This window comes from Megalops cyprinoides, chromosome 19 (genome assembly GCF_013368585.1).
Source record: "Megalops cyprinoides isolate fMegCyp1 chromosome 19, fMegCyp1.pri, whole genome shotgun sequence".
Classification (NCBI taxonomy): Eukaryota; Metazoa; Chordata; class Actinopteri; order Elopiformes; family Megalopidae; genus Megalops; species Megalops cyprinoides.
Window position 1 is genome coordinate 24191294 of NC_050601.1, and position 17674 is coordinate 24208967.

The window sequence follows — 17674 nt, forward strand, 5'->3', positions numbered from 1 at the left end:
TGATGGACTTTACATAAGCCAATGTATAGGTGTCCGCGGGTAATGATTGCTGCTGCATTAGATGAGACTGAATGGCCTGTGAGCGGTGCTTCAGTCCCGCGAGATGAGGCGTTCCTAATTAATTTCGAGGGGCTAATCGGCACATTAATGTGGCACAATTAACCGTGTTTATTTACAGAGCGCCCTCCCGCCCCTCAGGTAGCGGCACCCTGTCCCCTGTGGAGAGCCGTGACATCAGAGCTGATTTTCATTCTCAGGTTCCCTGTCAGCCTCAGAAGATCTGACAGGCCACAAGCACAGTATTGGCCCAGAGTCTTTGGTACGGCCTTGGTCTTGCTCCTACTCTCACTCAAATGTAGTGTTATTTATAAAAACGACAGGCGGTAGCATGTTGTGTTTTTATGCTCAAGTGGTCTTTGTCTAAAACTTAAGTCACAGTCTTAAACTTGTTCTTAGTCTTGGTCTCAGACAGTGTGGTTTGGGCTACAACACCCATTAGTCATTCCTCTATGAGAGAAGAGGAAACACGCCAAAGCTAGACATTAAATAAAAGAACGAGGGGCTTTTTTTTTCTACTGTAAACTGAAATGCAGGGATGAGAGGACAACAATCCATCATGCTGGATAAGAAAGAGAACTGCCATGAGAGAACTGTGCGTATAAATCAGCCTCATAAATGAATGAGGTACAATATCAACAGTGAGCATAACCAGAATTGTGTTTTATTTATTGCCACATACATTAATTTTCAGCCTCGCTGGAACCATCTAATCCCTACCCCTCGGAGGCAAGAAATTTACCCTGGGGAAAAAAACAGAGGCATGAATATTTAAATGAGCATCTCAAAAAGCAATAAAAAAATAATCTGCATGCCACAGTGAAGGTCTGCAGACAGCTTGCCTCCCTGTGTCTGACCCAAAAGCCACCCCACCCTCCCCCCTCAATCCCCTAGCATTTGCTAGTCCCCCCACCTCTACCCTGTGTATTGAATCTGCGGAGAGTGTGAATTGAGTTGGGACCAGGGAAGTACGATTCATCATATCCCGAGCCTGCTCTGCCGTTGCCAGGGGAACGGCCGTCGCACTGGCCCACTGCACACACGGTCGGTTTTAATGAGTATTTGGCATAGTGCCAGGACAGCAACGACACCTCCACCCCCCAGACACACACACGCGCACACACACACACACACACACACTGACTCGCGCACTACCCCCTCCCCTCTCCCCTCTGGAAATCTCTCTCTTTGTCACGTAGCATTTCAGGCTACATCCAACTTCACTTTCATCAGTGATATTAGAAATGGTTGTGAATTGCCAGGTATTTGTAAATGTGCACAAATTCTGTCCTCACCAACAAACATATGTATGTCTACTGATCATTTCATCACCCTTTTCAAAGGCTTTATACTTTTTGTGCATTTACTTCTCACAATTCCCTCCTATTTACCCCATTCAATCCTAATGAAATATTAGGGAATTTACTTCAAGAAAAGGCCAGACTCTGAAGTAAGGAATAATAATATGGATTTAAAATGAAGGGTCAAGCCACAGAAGCAGTCAGGGTGGTTGCAGGGGAGGTGGTTTACAGTAACATATACACTGATTGGTCTTTCATCCTCGAACTCTGTGCCATATGTGAACCATGAACAGCTTTCACATAAAAGAGGAAATACAGGCAATTTGCTTTGATGTAAAAGGTTGTTTACAGTTCAAGTCACGACCGTGGTCCACCCCCTTACTCCCAATCATCTGCTCAAAAGATTGAGGGCCCACATTCCGGTAAAAGATTGGGCAGGGATTACCTGAGATTCGTGTTTGTCTTGTATGAGAAGGGGGAATTATGCCAGTTGCTACATGTCCTTTCACTTTACAAACTGTCATGTAATGATGATGGCAACAGTAGCCTTGCATTGTGGGAACATGGTGAATTATAACAGCCATAGAGTAAGGAAATGCCTTCTGCCATGTGAATTTTTCCTATATTGTGTGTTCAGTAAATAAACATTAACTTCACCTCCCTCCTGGACATCCAGTCATTTGGTTTATATCAGTGGGAGTTTGGTCAGGTAAGCAGGCATTTTTATCTTGTCTGCTTCTTCTTGTCTTGAATCAGTGAAAATCAGTGAAATATCTGACTGGTCTGGTTAAATGCGCCAGATGAAGGTAAAATTAAGGTAAGTGTATCGTATTGAGCAGCATCATATGTTGTCTTAAGTCTTAAATAAATGATAAGTAGATAGCCAGTCATTTCAGTGAACCTTTCCCTTTAGCACTTCTTGAGCTAATGTAACTCTTCTTGATTTACCTTCAGGGTTTTAGGCGGACTTTCCAGAGGCTGTCCAGTATAGCAGTAATAACATCTGAGGAGGTTTCATCACGGACATTGGGCATGATCAAAGTTAACTTTGGTTGTGGTTTCGTTGTGAAAGAATCGTTAACCCCTGCTACTGCTGAGCTGGAAGACAATGCTTAAAAGCAACCGTGAATTGTATATGTGAGTGCACCTTCAATATGCCATATACTTTCTGCTTGGCTGTCGGCACTACAAGAGGTGGATTGTGGGCAATGACCGTGTGTGACAGACAGGTGCCCTGTCCGGGTGAGTGGGGGGGGCGTGTCCTTGCCAATTTATTGTGCACTTTGATTTTGCATTTCCTGGGCTTATTTCCATATGCATGTCCTGAGAGAATTGAAATTCCCCTGACTGGCATTATCTGGGATGACAGAGTGACAGGCTCCTGTCTCTCCCCCTCCTGCTGCCACTGTCTGATTGCCAGCACCTGAAGATGGTGCCTCTTTGAGATGCATGCACGTATAGCAAAATGCATAAGTCAGCGAGAAAGGCATCCTTCATCATTTCTGTTCCGCGGTAATGGGGGGGTGGGGGCGGCGGGTGTGGCATTGTTCAAAGGGAAGGTGCAGACAGGCAGTTTGGGCGGGTGAGCTGCTCGTTAGAGACAGGGAAGAGGGCCCCTCATCCCTGAAGCAGGGACGAAGGCCACTCGTTAAGGCAGGGGGAGGGCCACACCCCCCCTGAGGAGTCTCTTTAGAATTCCACCAGATCCCCGGCTTGCCTTCAAGGTCGGGGAGGGGGAGAATGTCAGTGCATCGGTGCACAGTTTGTTACCAGAGTCGCCCAAGGTCATAGCATTTTTGTTTTCAGGATGACACTGCAAAATGGTCGGAGAAGATAAGTAGATTTTGTGTTCCAGGTATCCATCCAAGCAACTCCCCATCGAGTCCTTGTGTTCTTTATCACTGAGTCATAGGACGGGCTAGGGGGGAAAACGTCTCGACGGACAATGGGTTGTTGTGAGGGTCCATTATAACAACAGTGTCCTGGAACCTTCAGTGGCTGGCCTGGGGGGTTGGGTACTGTAAAAACACAGGCTTGTTGTTATTGGCTATTGTGACATCGACTTCTGCTGTATTGTTTGGTAGGTTTCCGTTTGTTTCTCATACAGACATGACGATGGGACTCAAGTTAGAATGGAACATGACTATTCACATCCATGTGGAACTGGGTGGGTATCGTTATTTACTCTCAGCAGTCTGACCACTGTTCTGGTGTATTTTAAAAAGGCTTTTTTTTCTCATGAGGATCTGTGGTTTGGGAGCAATGCAGTGGTAAAACCTCATAAGGTCAGAGGTCAGAGGTCAGGGCAGCTGCAAAGGAGGATGGCCTCAGAGCATTAGCATCCCATTTGACTTTCTGAAAAGGCAGTTAGGGTGTAATCTCTGAGAAAATAAAGCCTAAGGAACTTTTTTTGGTTGGACACACAAATCATTTCTACATCTGCCTTGTCAAGGCTGTTCACCCTTTACATATTAGGGGCATATGCCATCTGATTTCATTTTGTTGACTTTTTAAATCTTAATCATTTGGAAAATCTGAAATATCATATACCCAGGGTTATCAAGATTTTGGTCATAGCCAGGAGCCCCAGGTGCCCTTGAGGGGTAAACATCCCTGACCTCTCCTGCGAGTGGTCAACGTTAAATCATCGATTTGACACCCTGGTTTATCAATGAAGATCCTAAACCTTTGAAGTCGGGCAGTTACGCTTCAAGGGAGAACCTTCTGATGCTTTTAGGGAGAGCTGCTTGTGAGGCTCTGTCATTAACAACAAGGATGTGGGTCAAAGTCTTGAATTGATCCTCTGCCCTGGGCTTTACCCAGGGGGTGAGGTGGGGGGACACCATGACCTTTTGTTCCGGCATCACTGGAATTTGAAGAGTCCTCACTTCAGCCTTGAACTCCTTCAAGAGACCCATCGCACCTCGCCCACTCTTAGGGATAAAGGAGAAGAAGAACAATAAGAGAGGGGAGAATAATAGAAGAAAGTAAATGATAAAGATAGAAGGAGTGTTGTGTGGATGTGTGCTAACTAACAGATATGGACAGATTAGAAAAGGAGAGAGTGCTCCCATCCTTAAATTCCCACAGGTGGTGGGCAATAGAAAAAAAACTTGCAGCAGAAATGAACATAAATATAACCTGTGTGCTGTTGTGACGACTCCCAGTGATACCTTGGTATATTGTTAAGTCAGAGGGATCTGGAACCTGGACGCTGTGGCAACGTCAATGTCAAGGCTATTGTGTTTGCCTTTTTTTTTTATCAAACCCTAAATCGTGACATCAACTGCAAAATGAGTTTGCATTCACTGGGGATCATGCGTGGCTAAGACGTCAGGGCAATGTCCTGTTGTCACCACCCCCAGAAACTGATAGGAAGTTGAAAGAGAGAGTAACCTGCTGGGGGATTTAGTGTGTCCCTCAGCAGTGTACTGTAGTTTCTCTCTCCTGAGTCCTTTAGCCTTTCTGACCAGTAATCCCACTAAGGCATAGTGATACCCTGTTTTACTCAAGGAAGACCACCAATGACCTTTCACCATTTGGTATGATGACAAGTAATGGGAGTGGAGCTGGGATAAAGCTCTCTGACATCTCTCATCTTAGATCAAGCTCATTATGAACCTTGCTTTTTTGCATTTATCTGTATCAGTTCTGTTAATTTTGCAAACATTATTATGAACTCCTTGCAGCAGACCTGTAGACAGAAAGAGGGAAGAAATGGAGAGCTTTGAAAGTGTCAGATCCCAGTTAAAAGCATTTACAGAGAAATGGGAGAAGAGCATGCTGGATGGCCCTGCACAGTGCCCTTATCACATCACCTGTGATAATTCATTTACAGTTGCTCATATTTTCACAATGTCGATTCAGAATTACAATTGCTCAGATTTTCACAATGTTGATCCAGAATTGCGCGGGTCACGTGATTTTGGGGCCGGTGCACAGCTCAGTTTGCAAGGCGAGTAAAAGGATTACCCGTCCTGGGACAGAAATCGCCGAGCAACACGACAGAAATCACACCAAGCTGGGCCATCGCATCGTGTCATGTGTCATGTGGCGACAGTGGGTGGGCATTGAAAAGACACCATGGGCAATTGGAATGCTATTGTAGTTTTCCCCAACCCACCTATAATTGCCTTACACAAAAATGCAGGAAATGTTCACATTATTATTTTGTGGCTGGTGCTTATTCTTTTTTGGCTTTAATAAATAAAGTGATAAAATGGCAGGTACCTTGAATGTGTCCCCATTTTTCAACCATTAATTTGCAAAGGAAATCTCATCTGATAAGTACTTCCTAAGTAGCATTTAAAGCCTGCGAACAGCTGTTGATTTTATGAGTCTATAATACAGGGTTGTGTTACACCAGTGCAGGGGTGCGAGATCTCTCATTAAGTTCTCATTAAAATCACCCATTAAAATCCGGGAGGCACAGGGAAGTTACAACTTCGTGCTTGCCAAACCAGGTTCCTTGAAAGCGTCCATGTAATGATGATTCAGCAGTTATGTCACTCTCTCCTTTCCCAGGGGTTCCAAGTGCACAAACAGCACCTTTATGGCAAGCGTTTAATGAAAATCAATAAATATGCGCATACATACATGCAACTCTTCTTTTAAAACTTGTGAAAGATAAAAATCCTTGTTGTCTTGCATTGAATGATGAGCTGCCGTGGGTGAGAGGACTGAGATGGGTTACTGAAGAAAGGGACCCATTAGAGCTCAGCAGTCAAACAAGGGACCGATGGAGGAGATCTTTCTGATGGTGGAGGGCAGAGGATTGTGGTCTGCCTATCAGCACACAGTCAGGGAATGTGTTAATCACTCTGGGCTGAAACCTAATTAAACTGCACTTGAGTGTGAGGATATTCCCGCCACTCTAATTCTCACGCCTTGTAAGTCACCCTTGGTATTTGTGCTGGATAAATGACATTTTCCTTGTGGGAGGACGGCTCTTTCATGCAGTTAGGACTTCATGATCCTGTAAGCCTAACATGGTGTCTTGTTCAAACCGCTGCAACGGGCCCTGGAAAGAACCCAGCAGTCTGTGCGCTTAGGTCCGAGGGACCATGGTCACGAATGCTTTGAAACCAAAGGAAAAGGACACAGGATGGGAAGCCAGTGGCCACCTGATTCGACACCAGTTTGAGGAAAGCAGTCAAAGTAAGCAAGTTAGCAAAAATGCCCTCTGGGACACAGCCAGTGACAAGGCACTTCTCACCTGTGAAATGGCAGTGATGAAGTTCATAAAGGCGACACTGGCTGGTAGAAGTTGATGACCGGGTTTGATTCAGGCTGGGAATAACTCATACTCGGGTTTGATTCGGGCTGATAGGACCTCATAGTGGGGCTTGATTCAGACTGATAGGAACACATATTGGGACTTGATTCAGGCTGGTAGGGGTCGAGGAAAGGAGCTAATGAAAGATTGTATGGGTTGATGACTGGGTTTGGTGATGACAATACGAAAACACAGACATTTAAAATGGACCCTCATCCATCATGTCACTGACCACTGGGAGTCGTGCAATTGCCTCTCGTATGCAGCACTCAGTTATAAGACAGTTAGAATGAGACAAAAAACCATATAGAACAAGTTTAAAAAGGGCATTAACACACCAGTGCACACATAGATACCCACATAGCCAAAGACAGAAGTCACAGTATGCATACGTTTGGTGTGTCATTGCCATTGTACTGTGTCAAAAGAGCACTGTACACAACAAAGGGGAAAAAAACAGTCCCAGCTGCACAGCTGAGGGGGTGCTCTCTACAGACATAGAGCAGTCATGATTCAGATGTCCTTTGGGAATTGTAGTCTCTCTTCATCCAATTGTAGTTCTTCTGGCAAAATGGCTGCCAACTCTTAAAGTTAAATGTTTAAATTTACTCTGATGGTAGCAGTAAATTTTTATTACTATGAATCGTTTTCATGTAGCCATGATCATTGCCTGGCCTTGGGCCAGTGGTGTGTGCTGCCACGCATTTGTGCATTCTCGCCCAAGTGTGTTCTCTCCTCTCTCGTCACACATAAACGAAAGATTGTGGAATAAATAAATAAATAAGACCAGACGAAACCTATTCCCAAGTGGGGGGTTGACAGTTAGCAGAGGGGGTGGGGGGCGTCTGTTGTTGCCGCAGAGAAAACCTATTCCAATCTGTAAATGATGGGAGTCTGGCCTGTGGAAAGATGATAAATACCCCCGCAGGAACATGCCCCTTAATGAGGGCGTGGGGCCAGGGAGCTGGGCTCGCAGCGGTGGCGGCGGGGTGCGCTGGCCCATGGAGACGGGACGCAGAAAGGCAATTGGTCGGACGCCGAGCGCGATTCCACCTCGGCAAATCCATTTCACAGCTGGCAAATTCTCCGCCGCCCTCACCCCCTAACTGAGGGAGGAAAGGAAGACACATTGAGATTGAATAAAAAGAGAAAGTGGGGTTTGGCTGTTGGGGAGGGTGTGTGTGTGTGTGTGTGTGTGGGGGGGGGGGGGGGGGGGTTTGGATCAAACGAAGAGGGGGCTGAGTGGAGAGCAAGCAGAAAGTGTGACACTGCTGTTAAAGGGTACTCAGCTGAATATTGAATGAGGGAGGTCTCTCTGTTGGTCGTTGGGGGGGGAGTTCAGAGCGGGGGAAAGTTCTGGAAATGTAAGCTTTGTAAGCTAAATGACTTGTTTCCTTGAATTTCTGGACTTGCTCGTGCATAGTTTGAACAGAAGCCTTGGTTTTTATGTGCCAAGTCCTGCATTCGCAGATTTGCCTGGATCCACATCCAAGACCATGGACAGAAACCAATCATAGCATTCTGGCTGTTAGGCTACATTATTGGCATTTAGAAGAAGCTGTCATCCAGAGCGATTTACATAGGTTACAGTTTTTTACAAGTTACCCATTTATACAGATGGCTATTTACTAAGGCAATTCTGGGTTAAGTACATTGCCCGTAAGAACCGGCTACCCTCCAGTTCCTGCTCCTTAAAACTATGCTACACCGCCGCATATTTAGTGCCAGTGTCCCCCATTGCAGGTATACCTTTCCCAAGTCTACTTTATCAAAATAAATTTGTCATATACCTTTTTCATTTGAGGAAATTACTGATGTGATTGATGTATATCATATTATAATGTCAAGAATAACATCCATACATTTCCAGCTAGGTATTTCCATGCATTACTGCTGCTGACGAACTGCACTGGGCTCAGAACAGTGGGATGGTATCCGCGGTGACCCCCCACCCCCCCGACGCACTTTCGTCTCGTTGCATGCGAGAGTCTGTGCGCATCGCCAGAGTGACACCGCTCACGTTTGTGTCTGGCGGCGGTCGGAGGCTGCGTATTTGTCATGCAAAGCTGCGTCCCCGTCTCCTGCTTGTCAGAGCACAATGGAGCGTCTCCTTTTCCCAGGCCATGGCGCATTGTGGAGGGACGGGTACCGGGGGGGTGGGGGTGGGGGCGCTGGCCAGACCGCTCTGACCTCTGCCTCACGTCGAGGAGATACTGATAGAGTGTGGGAGCAGCAGACAAGGAGGGAGGGAGGACGGGAGTGGGAGAAAAGGAGACTGTGAAGGGCCTCCACTTTGGCTAGCCTGCTCTCCCCCTCTCAGTATTCCCACTCTGTGCCGGATCCATTTTCATCCCACAGCAGGCGGTCAGTGGGCATAACTTCATCAGCTCAGGCTCAGAGGTCCACCTGTTACTGAAACGATTACAGCTGCACTGTGTGTCAGCGCCTCATCTGAGATCTCGCCCCTCTCCCTCACGCACACAAAAACATAATTTAAGGTCCATGTTTTTCCCACTTTTTTGGGGAATCTGAATCTATTTCTCAGTGCATATGTAGGTAGTTTTAGTGTATTATTTGGACAGGGATTACGACTGACTGATCTACAGGATTAGAAGCCCATGTCTGTCTGACTTGGGAGCCAGGCACATGCTACGATGTATGACATGGCCTTTAGTTCCTTAAAGCTGAACCAGTTAGGAAGGTTTCCCCGCAGGTCAGTATGTGTCCCTGCTTCCATTTCTGTACGTGCAGGTCGATGTCAGTCGGAAAGGACATTGGCTGATTTTCAGCTGCTTCCCGTCTGTTACGCCGCCAAGGGGGACGCAGTTTGCATTTTCACGTACGTCTGGCGTCTTTTTTTAATCTTCCGTCTCCATGGAGACTGTCTCAATCGCCTTAATTGCCCCCTCCCCTGCAATTCCAAGAAAAGCAAGTGCAATGTAAAAAATAATAACGATAAACACATGACTCATGATTCATCCCAGCTGTTTACAGTGCAGAAGGACTCTTGATTGGGAGCCAGAAGCACCCACGCAGTGCGTGTTGAATGCGGTGAGCGGTGATCGCACGCGCTGGTTACATTCGACCCCATAATGCCGCATCTGTACTGTGAAAAGTCCCCAAAAGGCCGCTTGTATGTCTCCTTGTATCATGCGAGAGAAACACACGGGCTTAAAACATTTCGTATCATTTGTGTCTGTAAAATTGTTTAGCTGGTCTTGAGTTAGTGGCAGTTATCTTTTCCGCACAAACTTGTCCCTTCTGAGACCATTGTCACTTTCTTTCTTCTATCACTTTCTTGATTAGTAGAAGATGGCATGGTCTGAGTGTGAGGGTGAAGAGGCGGCTGGCAGAACCTGTGAATGCTCGCAGCTGCCTTTAAATGAGTGGCTGACTGGTGAGAGACAGGGGCGCTGCTGTGAGGCTGGTCTGTAACACGGTGAGCACGTTTGCCTGTATTTTAGAATAAATTATATAAATGAAGTTGTATAAATTAGTAATGTTTCGCACACACCATCTCAGCTCTGTAACTTAAGCCTCTTCTGCGATAAGGGAAACTGCCAGCACCTTCACACAGTGTACACTGAATAAAATACCAGTAGGCTATCCCACGGTGATCTGCCGGTATGTGTCTCACTGGAGCCTCAAATTACATGAGTTTCATGGTGAAATTTGAATTTTTGACGATATACCTTGGGGAGAGTGTTTACTCTGGTTTGCAAAGCACACATCAAGGAAATGGTGTAGAACACTGCACTGTAGAGCAGAACTGTAGATGGTTCTACTCTACAGTGTAGAACCATAATTGCTTGGGATATCCGATCAAACACTTTGATTGAGTTTCTTTTATAATGTGTGCTCTGCCGAGTTATGAAACATCCGAGGAGTACACCCTAAGGTGCAGCTCTGAGCTCCAGGCACACAGAGCAATGGAGTGTAAGCAGGTTTGAACTCTCCATGAACGTGTGCTGTCCTGCTCCTGCTTTTACAGACTTTGTCTGGGAGGGCTTTTACTCTCCAAAAAAAGATGAATATGACCTGCCTGTCTGTATTAATTTACAGGATCAAGAGCCGACGTTGGCTCCACAGGTCACAGTAGTTTGAGGCTCTGTAGTTGCTTTCCCACCAACTAGTGATGGGAAAGCAAGTTCGCGTCAATACCATGGTCAGTACAGTGGTCGGGGCTACTGTGTGCTGTCAATCACTGACTTATGAGAACCAATCAAAAGACTTTGCTGTTCATGGCAAAACACCATGATTGGTTAGAATCGGTAAGACAATTGATATATTGGGGGTTGATATATTGATATATTGGGGGGTCATGAAGACTTTCTCTGCTCTCATCACCACCACTAACCCCATTTGGTGCTCTGATTAACCGTTTCCCACAGTCCTTGCAGTCTTTTTAAGGATTACCCGCTGTGTTTCCGCACAGTCCTCTCTCATTATTGTGTCGTAACAAGATATGAACGGCCTGCCAAAAAGCGACGTCGCAAAAGACAAATTATCACCAGCTAACGGCAACGCACATGTGCATCAAGCCTCTTGTTGGCTTCAATGCCAGCAGAGGCGTGACCGAAAATAGAACCACAGATAAGCAGAGTGATCGAGTCACTTTATCAAAGGATCAGAGGGGCAGGCGGCTCCATGAGTAAACAATGTTGCGCAAAGTACACACTCGCAGCGTGCTCCCCTGCTCAGCAAACACTGGCAGCACAGTAACGGTTTGTATTTGTTACTCTCAGTCATTCTGAGGCTAAAACTATTACAGAAGAGCAGGGTTATGGAAGTATTTATGTATGCATGCATATGCATGCCCATGGTTACATATATGCTAGGGGTCAAGCGTGACCAGCAAAATCCTAGTACATATGTCAAGACTGACTATAAATGGCCGACATGCTACAGTGCAGAAGCGTTCCTGATTCAAATGCGCCCCTTTACTCTACGAACAGCTGTCACCTTGAAACCTCAGAGAGCGGTCGACTGGTCTGAGTGTTTGAACTGACGTGCTCAGTGGTCATTGGAGGGAAAGTCATCACAAGTTTTGCAGGGAACCAGAGTGCCCTTGAGAAGGTTCCAACGAGATAAGTGCAGTCTGGATCGAAGCAAAAGTCAGAGGAGCAATCGTAAAACAGACAAATGTGAGCCAGGTGTGGTTGCTTTTAGAGAAAGGCTTTGGGTTCAAGTTTAGCCTGTGCTTTCTCAGCACAGGCTAAACTTGAACCCAAAGCCTTTCTCTAAAAGCAACCACAAGTTTAATGTCTGTACCCAATGAGGGGTTGAAACTTACTACTTTAATGTTTTTTTTTTCTGGAAAAAACATTGTTTGTATTTGTAAAAGAAACTCAGGGATCTCACTTTGTTATACAGCACCAAGCACACACTGATTCTACAGTCCTTACAATATTGTTTTCAATATTGTTTTCTATTGTTTGGTATGGCTAACCACAGGCGTTCCCTGCAACCTGAGGGACCCTCCTTATTCACGTAATTTCCCACATTGTTGTCATGAGTGTCATTTTGTCACTCCCCTTTTATGACATCAGCACGCCAAGTGAGAGAGAATTCTGAGACAGGCACCTCCAGTATGCTTGATAGAGAGCTGAGGGTGCTTGCAGAACCACAAAGCTCAAAGGTCACAATGGTGTCTGTCGACCAAGGCAGAAGTGGTCTTGAAAAGGTTAATGCGGTCAGCGCTTACCGTGCCATTGACACCAATTTGCTACTGCTTTGTCCGCAGAGTTAAAACGTAGGCAAATTCCAGACTGGATGCCGAGCTGTATTTACATTGTTGCAGATTTGTTTCCTTTTTGTGGTGCTGTTACGCCCCCCCCCCCCACACACACACACACACACACACACACACACACACACACACACACCCCAGCCCCCCTTCCTATGCTGGAATTGGTTGGTGTTTTAGTCTTTGGCAAGCAGTGAAAGAACAGAGCTCACTGCATAATGGTAATGTCTGTGCTTTTGAACAGGCATGTCTAAAGAAAACAATTCACTGTCGAAGCAGCACTACAGGAAAGAACACTACAAAAAATGTGTCAGTGCTTTGAACTACAGCATATCAACACACACTCAGCAGAGCAAACACCAGAGATGGTTTGTTTATGTGTTAAGTATTTGGAAAATGCTGTAAGAGGAATTCTGCCCTTGAGTGTGGTTAGCATTCTATTCTACAGTTCCTGCAGCGTGGAGGGAAATCCTGAATGCTAGAGGATATTAAACATTCTCATTCATTTTGCTGAGAGTACAAAAGAGATCTTTGTAAAAATTTAAGGGTACCAAGGGTTGTCCTTGAGAATGAACCCCAGGGAAAGTGCTTTGCTGGATCTGCCAAACACACACCAAGTCAATGGCCCTTACAAGGATAATTCATAAATGGCATGTCCAACCACACACTCTCACTGGGTTTTTGCATTCTCTTGGAGCCACCAAAGCTGCCTTTTTTGTTCCAGATTCAGATTTTTCCTTGTTTCTTTTTTATGGGAAATGTAACAAAAGAAGTATTGTGCCACCTGTGCAGGGGTTCAGACAGGCCTCTCCCCTAAAAACACACACAGTACAATTAGGTGTCGTACCATACGTGTTTAGGAGAGAGGAGAGCACAGAGATGCCACAATAGCTCTCTGTCTCCATTTTAACTGGCTGCCTTCCACGTCTCTACTGTCGTCGGGGAGACCAGGGCCCTGTTTACATTCTTAAGTTTGCCTTTACATCCTCAAAGAAATGACACTTCCTGTTAGCTAGCCCAGGAAAAATGTACAGCTGGCAAAGGTGTCTTCACCCCTTTTAAAGCAACAGAACAAAACCACAGTGTGTGTGAAAGGGCGGACTGATGCATTGTGAACATCATGTTTGAACGCCACGATTGTATTTGATTTAAAAAAAAAACAGCTGGTTCACATTTGGGAGTCTGTAAAGTGATTTTTCTCTTTGCTTGCTCTGGGTTCATCATTATGTTGCCTTCATGTCTGTGAATCTGAGAACATCTGTCGTATATATTGGTGTTCCTTTGGTGACTGTTATGTAGGTTAATGGCAAAGATGTGCTGTATGTCTGTTTCCCTTCATTCTGTGTTTTGTTAACCATAAATATTCAGGAACAAGCCTTTAAAATTCAAGCAGTTACTGTAACCAGGTCACTCAAGTTGAAGTATGTGAGATGAACCAGTTTGTTCAGGTTCTTTGACTGCTTAGAGTTTTCTTGAAAAAATGTAATTTCTATTTCCAAATTTATTTAGGCCTAAATATATTTCTGTAAATTATGGAAACAGTTTTACTACCAGTCTAATACAAGCATCATTAGTACATTCATTGTTGAGACGTAATTAAACATTTCGAATTATTGCCCTCTTTAAGTACTATACGTTTAAATGTCACCTGTATATAGGTGTTTCTATAGTAAGTTTGTGGATTTGATCACGTCGAGGTCAAAAACCGGGTGCAGATGCTGATTGCTTCTAATGAGAAAAATATGATCAAATAAGTTATGGGTCATTTACTCGGTGTGTTTAGTGCGCCCCACAAAACGCTGTCTCGGGGGATTTGTTTTAAACGGACTTTTCCATAAAAGTCTAATTATGTACTTGTTAAATAATAATTGCGAAGTAAACTTAAGGCAGCAGAACAGCTTCGCCCAGACTGATAATGATAACAAGCACACTAAAAAAAGATAAACCAAGGCAACACCACAACAGTGTGAACCGTACCTGGCAATGTATTTTAGAATGACGTGCATAACCAATGACGTGCATTCACGTTAACAATAACACAAATATATTATACATGTAGTTTAGGGAAGTGTGCATACGCATACGTGGCCAGAAAATATCTGCACGCACATTTGCACAAGCTGCCTTGTTAGCGGAGGAGAGGCTGAGATTTACTGCTTCACGCCCGCCGGGCCGAATCGGGGGTCGTTGTTTGCAGGCAGAGGAAGTGGCCCAGTATAGGGAGCGCGTTCTCTTCCTGTGCTTAGCGCCGCACCTCCGAACACGGAGAAGGGAGGGAGGGGGAGCTCAGCTAACGCTAGTCAGGCAGTGAAGGAAATGGCGACTATGCAGGACGACTGCCTTTCCTAACCGCTGCAGACGTTGTATTCCCGTAGCCTTATTTCCCCCGCTTTCATTTACTCCGTTGCACTTTAAATTAATGCGGTAAGTGTTTCCGATACACTTTTACTTTTGCCAGCCATCTGCGTATTTGCATGTTTCGATGTGTTTTATTTATCGTTGCGTTGACAGTGTCTGTAGTTGAGCTGTGCGCGTCAGGCTAAGCTACCTAGCTAGACTGCTGGCGCTGTCCGTTCCATAAGTTAAGCGACAGGGTCATGTTTGGATCCAGAGCTAGCCCTAATCAACTGCATTGCCAAAAAGCATTATAGCAAACAAGCTGAACACGGTGCCTATAACTAATCAGTGCCCAAATACAGAATTCACAGCAAATGTTGCCTTATTTGTTCTATTACCGTGTGGCTAATGTTTACTTTTGGGTTTGCAAGCAAGCCCGCTAGCTGCACGGCAGTCGGCTAGCGAAACGTTTCATTTCTTGCTAGCCAGCCAGACTTAAGATGTGTTGCTGTGTAACCTTAGCTATCTAGCTAACTACTTAACGCCTACTACTTAAAAATTCAGCGTAAGTAACCACCTTGTTAACAAAGATGGGTAGAGTATATAGAGTACCAATGTACGGCAAAAGTTAATTAAGGTAACTTAACGGTATGTATTTTGTAATGTTCTCTACGGGCTATTGCGTTCGTTTCACGTCAGTTCAATCGCTTATGCGTCCGAAAAGGCTGAACATTTTCCCCGTTTCAGGATCTAGCTAGCGATGTATGCTATTTGGTTAAATCGCTGGATAGAACTTTGCTGCGTATAGCTAGTTGGCTAACTTAGGATCCGGTGTAATTTCTCAGTTATGAAACGCATGCATTCCTCGCTAATAAGGTAGGTAGCTGCGTAGCTGGTTCCAGACCGACGTGACGTCCAAGGGGGGAAAGCGATGCTGGTTAGCCCAGTTTAGCATTCCTGCTGGCTAGACACAAATTAAGTTTGTTTAGTTTACCTTGTCGGTTGATTTTATCGAGGTAACCGTTTTTATAACACAACGACTTAACCAGCGCCGCACCAACTAGGTAACTAGCGAAGATTGTTACATAGAGACTAGCTATACTAGCCGGTTGTGTTTAGCAATGAGTGCTAGCTTGTGAGCTAGATCTGCAGAAAAGAAAATTCGAGTGTCATCCAACATTAGATATATTTGAAAGCCAAGGTCAGTTTGCCCTAAAATGTAGTTTAGCTATCGTAAGTCGAGAGGAGAAAGAGGGTAATCCCAGGCAGTAAAGTTTGTTCCTTTGGTAAAGAAAATAAGGATCTAAAGTCTTGAAAAGTATTTAACATTTTCATGGGTAAGAATCAATGAAGACTCGATGTATCTATTGGTCCACAACTGCTATGGAGATGTGCAGTTAATCGTGATTTCTCGTTTTTGTAGAGAATTGGAAGCTCTAGCCACCAAAGAACTTGAAGCGAAGCAGAGGTGAGTTTTCTTTATCTTCTTGTGGGGGCTATCATACTGTACATGTTTAATTTGGCGTGTACCACCCTCGCTATACTGTTTACTGTGCACCCACACATGTGCTGGAGACCACTGACAAAGCCGGGTCACCGCAGCTGTTGCTAGTGTAAGCTCGTCCAGTTCCGCTGGAATTAAACGCATGCAAAATGCACTAAATGCTGAGTTTGCCAGTTCCACAGCCGTTTTGAAAGGTGAACGAACCCCCCCCCCGTCACCGTTGCGGAGTGGCGTTTGTGTAGCTCATTGTAGCAGTTGGCAAAACAAAAGCTTCAATGCCTCTGCAACTCCCCTTCTAACCCTTTCCCGGGGCAGTGTGAAACGGGGCCAGTGAAATGCCAGGTTCTTTACTTCAGAAAGAGGGTAATGCTATTTCTGATCATAACTCATTAACTTTAATTGCCCTGAGTAGTAGCATAGGGAAAAGCCGCCAGGATTCCTAACTGGGTTGCAGAAGGGGTTGTTGAAATGGTCACAACACAACAGCCAATCAGCTTGACTTTCCTCTTTGCATTTTTTGCATGTTGTGTTAAGTGCTAAAATGGTGGTCTGTGCAACATAAAATCTACTGTGGACCACCCTACCTGTCATGGATGGCAGCTTCCTAAGTCTCCTTATGACCCCTGGTATGTTTCTGTGTGCCACCATTGTTGCCTGTGTACGCGGCTGAATGAAACGCCAAATTTGGTTATCATGTGGACTCTTTTGCATACCTCGATTTCTGTGGGCTGATGTTGTCCAGGACAGGATACCTATCGCAGGGCTTTTACCCACAGTCTTTGTCTTTATCTTCCAATACTGAGCGCCAGGCGCAGAGGCAGCAGGCACAGTTTTACGGTCCTCGGCGCGAGTCGGCCAGCAGTCAGAACTCCCAGCCTTCTGGTGTCACTAACCACAAAGCCACTGACGTGGGTCCTCTGTTGTGGAGTGTTGTGTGTTTATAAGGATCATGTCCATGCATTAATAATCAGTCCCAATTGAGCACAGCACAACCCCACCCCAAACTGCCTTGCAAACTGGTATACCTCAGTGTTCTGTGGTGTGTGTGTCTGTGTGTGTGAGTGAGTGAGTGAGGGAGATTATGATTTCCCTCTTGTGTTTGTGCAGTGGAGAGGAGAACAAAAAAGAGCTGCATCCGTGCCCTCTCACAGATTCGGCTTCATGAGTAATCAAGGAAGGGTGGCATGGGGCATGTAGATAATCCACGTGGTTCTGTTTTGAAGCAGAGTCACTTCAGAACACCGAGAACGTTAGTCATATGGCTTTTGAGTTGAAGTAATCTATCCCATCTGCCTTTAGAGGAAAAGGAACTTTGTTTATTATATAATTTTTGTTCATGCATCTATTTTCAAGCGGAGGCTGGATGTGTGCACTAACAGCCGTCTGATAGAAAAAGCCCTCATATGTCCTCTCTTAAGTTGCACATGCTGTCTTAAATCACAAGAAAACATGCC

The 17674-nt window shown here is 45.2% G+C and overlaps 1 protein-coding gene across 1 annotated transcript in view; it reads left to right on the forward strand.

Annotated features, from left to right (window-relative positions):
- Positions 1-14656: 14656 nt before the first annotated feature.
- LOC118794273 (trinucleotide repeat-containing gene 6A protein-like) overlaps positions 14657-17674 on the forward strand; it is a 38311-nt gene continuing 35293 nt past the window's right edge. Inside the window, exons 1-2 of the mRNA XM_036552491.1 lie at positions 14657-14803; positions 16140-16184. The gene's annotated coding sequence lies outside the window, so the exon portion shown is untranslated. The remainder of the gene's footprint in view (positions 14804-16139; positions 16185-17674) is intronic.